Raw genomic sequence first — 10657 nt, forward strand, 5'->3', positions numbered from 1 at the left:
CCCTATTGATTTTCTATGGACATAACAAAAAAGCTGTGATCGAGGACAGTCAAAAAAGCCCATTTCTTAAAAATTAAGAGAACTGAATGAAATTTTCAGTTATCATAGATTGAACCATTCTGAAACAAATATAAAACAATCTTACTTGGATGACCTGAAATTAAAGCATATAATTAGTTAGTTACCCAATTGGAGCTAATTTCAAACTTCAATTACTAGATCTAAACATCTATCTATTTCTTAATAAATGATTAACATTTTTAAATAGGCTAAGTGTCCAAATAATATTCACAAATAATTCACAATAAAACATGATTTTTAAATCTCATTTACATTAATTTATAGGCCAAATGGAAGGAATTTAGTGTTCAATTGCTGTAAATTAAAGTCAATTTAAATCAGCTTTCTAGTGGGATCCTGTGAACGCGCTGGTTTAGAACGTTCACATTGCGCTAGATTTGTACCCTCAAATGCCCAGAAAAATACTGCGGGATATAATGGGCCCAAAATTAGCTACTCGCAACTTTAAACTTTGTATAAAGGGATCTTAAGAAGCCCTTTTTAATGTAAAAATAAACAGCCTACCTTCTGTTGGCCCCTGTATGAGATCCGACCCGTTGCCGGCGGTCGGGGGTTTAGAGGTTAATTTTTACACTACTATAACAATTAGATAAAGCCCTTAAAAGTAATAATAGCTAAAGCGACGGAATCTTCCAGCGATTTTTCGTTAATAATTAACTAGGCTGAACATCCTCGATTTGAACAGCCTAGGGGAAATCGTGTTTTAAACCCGCCCCCCTCTAAACGGCGCCAAAATCGCGCACACGGGCTGGGACGGATTTTCAGCGACGCTTCAGGTAGGCTTTGCAACATACCTACCATTAGGAGGTAGTGACCATAATATGATAAGTTTTAATCTAAAATTTGAGAGGGAGAAGAGTAAATGGGACTATGGAGCCATGAGGGAGGAGCTGGCCAAAGTTGACTGGAAAGATACGCTAGCTAGAATTAAGCCATTCGACCCATCGAGTCTACTCCGCCATTCAATCATGGCTGATCTCTGCCTTCTAATCCCACTTTCCTGCCTTTTCTCCATAACTCTTGATACCCGTTCTAATCAAGAATTTATCTATCTCTGCCTTAAAAATATTCTCTGACGACCTCCACAGCCTTCTGTGGCAATGAGTTTCACAGATTAACTACCTTCTGACTAAAGTTCCTCCTCACCTCCTTACTAAAAGAGTGCCCTTCAATTCTGAGGCCATGGCCTCTCGTCCTGGACTCTAACACCAGTGGAAACATCCTTTCCACATCCATTCTATGCCTTTCATTATTCTGTAAGTTTCAATGTCATCCCCCCTCAACCGTCTAAACTCCAGCGAGTACAGACCCAGTGCTGTCAAACGCTCATCATATGCTAACTCACTCATTCCCAGAATCATTCTTGTAAACCTCCCCGGACCCTCTCCAGAGCCAGCACTTCCTTCCTCAGATATGGGGCACATATTTGTTCACAGTACTACAAATGTGGCCTGACCAATGCCATATAGAGCCTTAGCATTACATCTGTTTTTGTATTCCAGTGCTCTTGATATACAGTGCCCTCCATAATGTATGGGACAAAGACACATCATCTATTTATTTGCCTCTGTAGTCCACAATTTGAGATTTGTAATAGAAAAAAAAATCACATGTGGTTAAAGTGCACAGTGTCAGATTTTATTAAAGGGTGTTTTTATACATTTTGGTTTCACCATGTAGAAATTACAGCTGTATTCATACATAGTCACCCCATTTCTGGGCACCATCATGTTTGGGACACATGGCTTCACAGGTGTTTGTAATTGCTCAGGTGTGTTTAATTGCCTCCTTTATGCAAGTAAAAGAGAGCTTTCAGCACCTAGTATTTCCTCCAGTCTTTCCGACACTTTTGGAAACTGTTATTGCTGTTTATCAACATGAGGACTAAAGTTGTGCCAATGAAAGTCAAAGGTCATTACTAGACTGAGAAACAATAAAACTGCACGTTTTTAAGACACGATTGTTGCTGCTCACGTTGTAGCCCATGGGCACAGCGCTTTCTACTTATCGCCTGTTCCTCCTCCTCCCCCTCCCCCAGAGTCGCCGACATACTCCACCTTGGAAGCGACAACAGGTGAGGGGATGCAGCCCAACAGGTGACCAAATGCATTCTGTCAGTCGGAACACACTGAAGGAAGCTGAGGTTCAACTGAACTATTGTAATTTTGTCTGGATTATAGGGGGCTGTCGGACCATCAGTTGCAGGAAAATCTGTGCGCAACCTATATCCTTTTTGTAAAGATTCAGTTGAACTGAAGATTGAAGATTTATGGGTATATTTGCAGCATCTAGTTTAGTCTATTGTCATGTGCACCGAGGTACAGTGAAAAGCTTTAGTTTGTGTGCTTCCCAGTTAAAGACTACATGATTACAATCAAGCAAAGAGTAGGAGTAAACGGGTCCTTTCAGAATGGCAGGCAGTGACTAATGGGGTACCGCAAGGCTCAGTGCTGGGACCCCAGCTATTTACAATATATATTAATGATTTGGACGAAGGATCTTATAGAAACTTACAAAATTCGTAAGGTGGGGTTGGGCAGGCTAAGTGCAGGAAGATTATTCCCGATGTTGGGGAAGTCCAGAACAAGGGGCACAGTTTAAGGATAAAGGGGAAATCTTTTAGGACTGAGATGAGAAAGACATTTTTTACACAGAGAGTGGTGAATCTCTGGAATTCTCTGCCACAGAATGTAGTTGAGGCCAGTTCATTGGCTATATTTAAGAGGGAGTTAGATGTGGCCCTTGTGGCTAATGGGATCAGTGGGTATGGAGAGAAGGCAGGTACAGAATACTGAGTTGGATGATCAGCCATGATCATATTGAATGGCGGTGCAGGCTCGAAGGGCTGAATGGCCTATTCCTGCATCTATGTTTCTAAGCCGCCCACTGTGTACAGATAAAGGATACAACATTTCACAAGATAAAGTCCAATTAAAGCTAGTTTAAAGGGCTCCAGTGAGGTAGATGGAGGTCAGGACTGCACTCTAGCTGATGAGAAAACCATTCATTTGCCTGTTTACAATTGGCAAAAACTATCCTTGCATTTGGAGGCATGTGTTTTCAAACTTATGTTGCAAAACTAGGTTTTAATGCTTCCCGATAAAATATTTTCTACAGTGCATCTGTGGAAATTGGTGTGAGTTGTTAGGGACATGCCAAACTTCCCAAGTCATCAAAGGAAATAGAGGCATTGGTGTGTTTTTTCGGTTGAAGCTTCGATATGGCTGGTCCTGGACAAATTGCGGGCATTATTTATTCAAGAGTCAAAAGTGTTTAATTGTCATACGTTCCAGATAGAATAATGAAATTCTTACTTACTGCAGCACAACAGAATATGTAAACATAGTACACTGTAAAAAAAAGTTAAGTGTATACACACACACACACACACACACACACACACACACACTCACATATACACACATACACAAACATTCACACAAAAAAACAAACAATAATAGTGCAATAATAACAGTACTAGTCTATTGTAGTTCAGAGCATATTTGAGGTTGTAGTGTTTAATAACCTGATGGCTGTAGGAAAGAAGCTGTTCCTGATGTTACAGTTTTCAGGCACATGATCCTTCCTCCCCATGGCAGGAGTGAAATGAATATATGGCCGGAGTGGTGTGGGTCTCTGATGAAGCTGGCTGCCTTTTTAAGGCAGCAACTCCAGTAAATCCCTTCGATGGTGGAGAGGTCAGAGCCGGTGATGGACTAAGCAGCGCTCAATGAATGGTGGTGCTGGCTCGAAGGGCCGAATGGCCTCCTCTTGCACCTATTTTATATGTTTCTATGTTCACAGCTTTTACAGTCTTTTTCGCTCCTAGGCATTCAAGTTGACAAACCATGCCTTGATGCAACCAGTCGCTATGCTCTCTATTGTACACCTGTAGAGGTTCAAGAGAATCCTCTCTGATATACCAAATCTCCTTAATTTTCTCAGGAAAAAATAGGCGTTGATGTGGTTTCTTTATAATTGCATCTGTGTGCTGGGTCCAGTAAAGATCTTCAGAAATATGCAAGCCCAGGAATTTGAAAGTTTTTGACACTCTCCATATAAGCAGGGTTGTGGGTCCTCATGCTTCCTCTTCCAAAGTCCACAATCAGTTCATTGGTTTTACTGATATTGAGAGCTGGGTTGTTATGGTAGCACCATTTGGTCAATCTCACTTCTATACTCTGACTCATCACCATCTGTAATCCGTCCAACAATGGTGGTGTCGTCAGCCAACTTGAAGATGGAGTTCTTGGTTTCTTGGTCCTCCAAAATATTCCAAATGGAACTTAAACTGGAGGTGGTGGAGGGAGGACTTAAGCCAGAAAGGGTTTTTGGGAAGAAAGAGCTACCTTAAATTTAGTTGCATCTGGTTGGGTAACTATAGTAGGGTGAAGACTATTCCATGCTTTAATTGTGCGGGGGAAGAATTAATTGCTGTACACATCTGTCTTGGTAGCTGGTATCTCAAATTGGATCGAAAGCCCTCATTTGCTCCTAATTGGTTTGGGTTTGATGTAGGTTTTATAATCTATGTCGAGCTAACCATTTAACATTTTGTAAAAACAGGTGAAACGGTGAGCTTCACATCTGACTTGGAGAGGGTTCCACCCCAGTGAATTCAGTAGTTTGGTAACACTCACCTCTCTCTCATAGGCATTAGTAAGAAATCGAGCTGCCTGTCTTTGGACACGTTCGATGGAAGAAATGTGTTTATTTGTGTATGGGTCCCATGCTACAACTGCGTAGTCCAAATGAGGTCTAACGAGGGTGAAGTATAGCTTCTCCTTGACAGAAGTTGAACAATGATGAAAGTTGCGCCTCAGCAAATTTAGGACGTTGCTTTCACCGTTGCAAGATGAGTCTGACCATTCCAACGTAGATCGTTCTGCAATTTGATGCCAAGATACTTGGTTTGTTTGGATTCTTCAAGGGTGACACCAAGTATATTGTAAGATGCTCCCTCTTCACCTATGACTGCACACCTGTACATGGTACTAACACCATCATCAAGTATGCAGATGATACAACGGTGATTGGCCTCATCAGCAACAACGATGAGCTGGCCTACAGGGAGGAGGTCCAGCACTTAGCTGCATGGTGCGCTGACAACAACCTGGCCCTTAACTCCAAGAAGACCAAGGAGCTCATTGTAGACTTCAGGAAGTCCAGAGGCAGCACGCACACCCCCATCCACATTAACGGGACGGAGGTGGAACGTGTTTCAAGCTTCAGGTTCCTGGGAGTCAACATCTCCGATGACCTCTCTTGGACCCACAATACCTCTACTCTGATCAAGAAGGCTCATCAGCGTCTCTTCTTCCTGAGGAGACTGAAGAAGGTCCATCTGTCTCCTCAGATCCTGGTGAACTTCTACCGCTGCACCATCGAGAGCATCCTTACCAACTGCATCACAGTATGGTATGGGAACTGCTCTGTCTCCGACCGGAAGGCATTGCAGAGGGTGGTGAAAATTGCCCAATGCATCACCGGTTCCACGCTCCCCTCCATTGAGTCTGTCCAAAGCAAGCGCTGTCTGCGGAGGGCGCTCAGCATCGCCAAGGACTGCTCTCACCCCAACCATGGACTGTTTACCCTCCTACCATCCGGGAGGCGCTACAGGTCTCTCCGTTGCCGAACCAGCAGGTCGAGGAACAGCTTCTTTCCGGCGGCTGTTCCGGTTCCCCCCCCCCCCCCCCCCCCCCCCCCCCCGGACACTTATTATTATTTATTCAAATCGTTTGCTATGTCGCTCTTCAAGGGAGATGCTAAATGCATTTTGTTGTCCCTGTACTGTACACTGACAATGACAATTAAAATTGAATCTGAATCTGAATGTTTCGCCTGGATTCCTCTTTCTGGTGACACGCATGGTTTCACATTTGGAAGAGTTGAACTGCTCCAGCAGTTAAATAATTAAATGCTCCAGCAGTTTGCAGCAAGTGCTTGTTAATGAAACAGGAAGATAATTCGCTGGGTTGGTGGTTGAACCCTTCTTAAAGAGAGGAGTGATGTTAGCTTTCCTCCAATCCAGCGGAACATCACCTGAGTCAAGCGACTGTTGGAAAATGAACTGCAAAACTGGAGCCAGTTCTTCAGCTGCGATCTTGAGGGCTTGATTCTGTATCTGATCTGGTCCAATTGCTTTTGTTGTATTGATGTTGAGCAATAACTTCTTGACACCTTCAACCTCAATTTTAATAGCAGGCATATCAGCATACGGGTTGGGCGGTAGATCTGTAAATGATGAAGGTTCCATATCTTCCAGGGTGAAAACGTGTTGAAATTGGTTTGCAAGAGTTTCTGCTTTCGCCTGGTCCTCAGTGATCAGACAGTTGTTCACTCTAAGCATCTGGACACCAGTGTTGTCTGTCCGTCTGGATTTCACATTTCTCCAAAAAGCCTTGGGTTGCCCTCCCCCAAGAATAGAAGAAACATGTTGTCTATGAGCATTCCTAATAGCATGATCGACTTGCTTTCGCACTCTAATAAAATTGTTCGAGTCAAGTTTTGTACCCCTTTTTTGGCATGGATATAAAACTTCTCTTTCTTACTGCAGTGACGTTTCAGTTTTACCGTAAACCAAGGAGACGCATACGGCCCTTAATGAGTTTTTGAGGAACATGATTTGTAACAATATTATTTAAAGTGTCTCTCAGCCACACCCAGTTGTCTTTTATGGATCTTTTATCTGGTTGCAGGTTGAAGAAATCTTTTCCCAGTTTTTTTGCTAAGTCTTTAAATTCCTCACTGTTCACTTTTCTCCAGAGGGAAATTTTATATCGAAGTCACGTGAGTGATTACGTGAAGACCCCGTCAGCCCGCATGCGCGTCAATACGTCGAGGCATGGCGCGGGAGTCGGAGCAGTTCGAAACTGCACTGGCAGGTAAGTTAATTTTGTTTTCAGCGGGCCGCTGCAGTACAGCGGGCCCGTAGTAGCTGACGGGCGGGGCCTGTGTGGCTGCAGCCGTTGGAGCTCCGAAGGGGAGCAGGCGGCCGGATTTGGAGGCCGTCATAGGGCTCCGTAAGGAGCTGGGATATGATATTGCGGCTGCCAGCGCAGCCAGGTCAGCGATCGCTGCAAAAGATTAGCAGCAGCCGGTGAGTTAAAAATAGCTGCAGCCAGGAGCAACCGCCAGGTAAGCTCAGCTGCCGTAGCACCGAGCAATTTTAAACATAGATGCTGCCGGCTGAGGTCGGCTCAGCTTACGCTGGAGCAGCATATAGTGTATGTTTTATTTTTAGGGCGGCTATAAATAGAGTTGGCAGGTTTTTAATAACGGTTGCCGCTCAGTCACGTTTGTGACTATAGTAGCAGATATCATACAAGGTCATGTTTAATAATTTGGCAATATAACAATGTATCTTATGCCAATAAAGTTTTAAATTGAAAATGAATTAAATTGAATACAAAGGACATTTATTATCACATACACCAAATGGTGTAGTGAAATTTGACTTGCCATTGCAGCCAGAGCTCCTGGCTTAGGAAGCCTTTTTTGAGTGTCTATCAGACACCTGTGGGAACTACACCTGGTTCAGGGTGGGGTCATGATAATTTCCGCTCAGTAAAGGGGACTGTTGGAGATTCTTTCATAAGAGACTCCAACTATGTAGATATCGATAGAGCTGTCATTAGTGGCATTATTTCTTTTGCTCTCCTGCCAAGAACAATAAAAAAAAACGAAAATAAGATTTGCAAAGTAAGATTAAGACAATATCTGTGTTATGTAATTGCTTTACAAATGGCACTGTCTCATAGAAACTCACAATTCACTATGCATACTGTTACCATTACCAGTCCCACATGTTTTGTAGTTGCATTGTTTATGTGTATGAAATGTCTTGTAATAACAAAGAGTTGCATTAAGTGCTCTGGCCAGATCTGTCATGGTCATGACTGTTTTTCTACCTGGGTTCCAATTTCCTGCATGATTTCCCCCACATCCCTTGATTCCCTTAAAATCGATAAATCTATCAATCTCTACTTTGAATGAAAACGACTGAACCACCATAGCCCTCTATGACAGATAATTCAAATGATTTGTCTTCCTCTGAATGAAGAAATTCCTCAGCCCCAAATTGCCTTGCTCTTATTCTGCCATTGTGACCCCCCAGTTTAGTTTTCCCCCAGTTAAGGGAAATAAACTCCTGGCATCCATTTTGTTGAACACTAGGAATTTTAAATTTCAGTGATATTACCATACCTTCTAAACTGGAGAATACAGGCCAAATCAACATCTCCTCAAATGGCAATCAGCCATCCAAGGAATCAGTGAGCAAATCTTTGTTGCACTTCTTCATGGCAAGAATATTCCTTTTTGCAGAAAAGAGACTAAAGCACTACTCAGTAACTCAGTCTTACTAAGGCCTTTTATAAGTATGGTAAGATATCTTTCCCTCTGTACATAAATCCCAGCCAGGATTTGCTTTCCTAATTGCTTGGTGCACCTGCAAGATAGCTTTCAGTGACTTTTGAAAATCCAGCAGGGAAAAACAACGTTGTAATTGTGAGTCTAAAACTTACGCCCCTCACCTTTTCCCCATTGGCACAATTCGTTTTGTATAGCGATTTTCCAAAATGTGAAGTTTCTTCAGAACACAACTGTCATATACCACAGACCTACCCGCACAGTTGACTCATTAACAAATTCCATTTCACTGAATGTAATGTTGACTGTGGTTGGTGGCATGGAAATGTAATTAGATTCCACTTCCAAGATTCCACTTCAGCTTTGGACAGGGAAGCAGTTAGCATTTTAGGTTGGAGTCCATTTTTCAATAAAAGAGAGATAAATAAGATAATTTTAAATTGCATGAAGGGAGTAGGACTATATTAATCTGAGAAAGGGTGAGGCTGGATCAAATGGGTCTTTTGGGGCAGTTTGAGGGTGATAACATTTACTTGCCTGCATTCTAGCATGGTTGGAGGATTGCCCAGCAAGTGAATTTGAGAAAACCAATTAATAGAGAATAACTATACCAATATCACCCATGGATGTTTTGCACTAGAAAGGCCATTTATGATACAAACAGAAGTGTGTTACTTGAAATTGGAGAATTCAATATTGAGTCCTGAAGGCTAGAACGTACCCACACAGAAGATGAGGCATTGTTCTTCAAAGCTGCTAGCTTTTTGTAGTGGAATTAGATTTTGAAGCTTAAATATTTTCTAATATAAGATAAAAGCGCAAATGATAAAGATGCAGCACATCCAGAAGAAAGTGAATCATCGCCATTAGAAGGGTAATGAACAAAAACATAATTGTTGAGGCATGATGATACAAAGATATCCCATAGACAATAACAGCATTAAAATGCAAACAGTCTCTGGCCATCTTGTGGAGTGGCTTGGGCTTGCAAACATCTAGTTTAGTGGTGTCAATAAGGAGTGCAAAGAAGGCATCCTGAAGGAACTGACAGTCAGGATAAAGGTTATTGCATAATACTTGTAAGGTAAGGAATGGGGCTAAAGTAAAGCAATATAATTCATATGAGCACAATTAAGCCATTTGGCCCATGGAGTCTACTCCACCATTCAATTATGGCTGATCTACCTCTCTCTCCCAACCCCATTTCCTGCCTTCTTCCTATAACCTATGACACCTCTACTAATCAAGAATCTGTCAATCTCCACTTTAAAAATACCCAATGACATGGCCTACACAGTCATATTATATAAATTGTGCAATCTTGCCCCCTGTGTCTATTAAACCATTGATGGAATAATGTAAGAAATATCTTTAAATCGTCCCCAGCCTAAAGGCTTCTACTACATATCTGTTTTGTTTTTTTCTCACTAACTCAAGCATAGAACCTCATATTTCGCTTGGGTAGTTTGCACCCCAGCGGTATGAATGTTGAGTTCTCTAACTTCAGGTAGCCCTTGCTCTCTCTCTATCTCTCTCTTCATCATCCCAGTTCTCCACTAATCCCACTGGCTCCGCCTACATTCTTTTTTTGTCCTACCCCCTCCCCTGACATCAGTCTGAAAAAGGGTCGTCCCGAAACGTCGCCAATTCCTTCTCTCCGCGGAGTTTCTCCAGCATGTTGTGTCTACCTTCGATTTTACCAGCATCTGCAGTTCTTTCTTAAACAACTCAAATAGGCTTTGGAATATTTCATTGATTGTTATATGGATAAGTATGAGGTGATACATTTCAGTGGAAATAATTAGGAGGCCAATATCATGGAAACCAAATATATAAATGGCACTAAGAATCACAGGATCTGGGAGTGTAAATACACAAAACACTTGAAACAACTAAAGAAAACATCAAACATTCAACAAGAGTGATTGTAACAACCACATTTAATTAACCCGCATCTAAATTGTATGTCATCTTTAAATTCTTTAATCAGCACTAGTGGGCAATCCTTTCTGCTCTTGAATTGTGTTCAAACATGTGAAACTGGTTGGAGCATTAAGCTAAAACATAAAGTGCTTATGTCCAATTACCATTGCATTTCTGTTTGAGGTCTTGCATGGTCGACATTGCAATTCCATTAATACGGCCTCACTTTATTAATGTACTTTTGAGGCAATTCACTTTAACGTACTTTTAGTCTTTATTATTG

Source organism: Leucoraja erinacea, chromosome 5, assembly GCF_028641065.1.
Source record: "Leucoraja erinacea ecotype New England chromosome 5, Leri_hhj_1, whole genome shotgun sequence".
Classification (NCBI taxonomy): Eukaryota; Metazoa; Chordata; class Chondrichthyes; order Rajiformes; family Rajidae; genus Leucoraja; species Leucoraja erinaceus.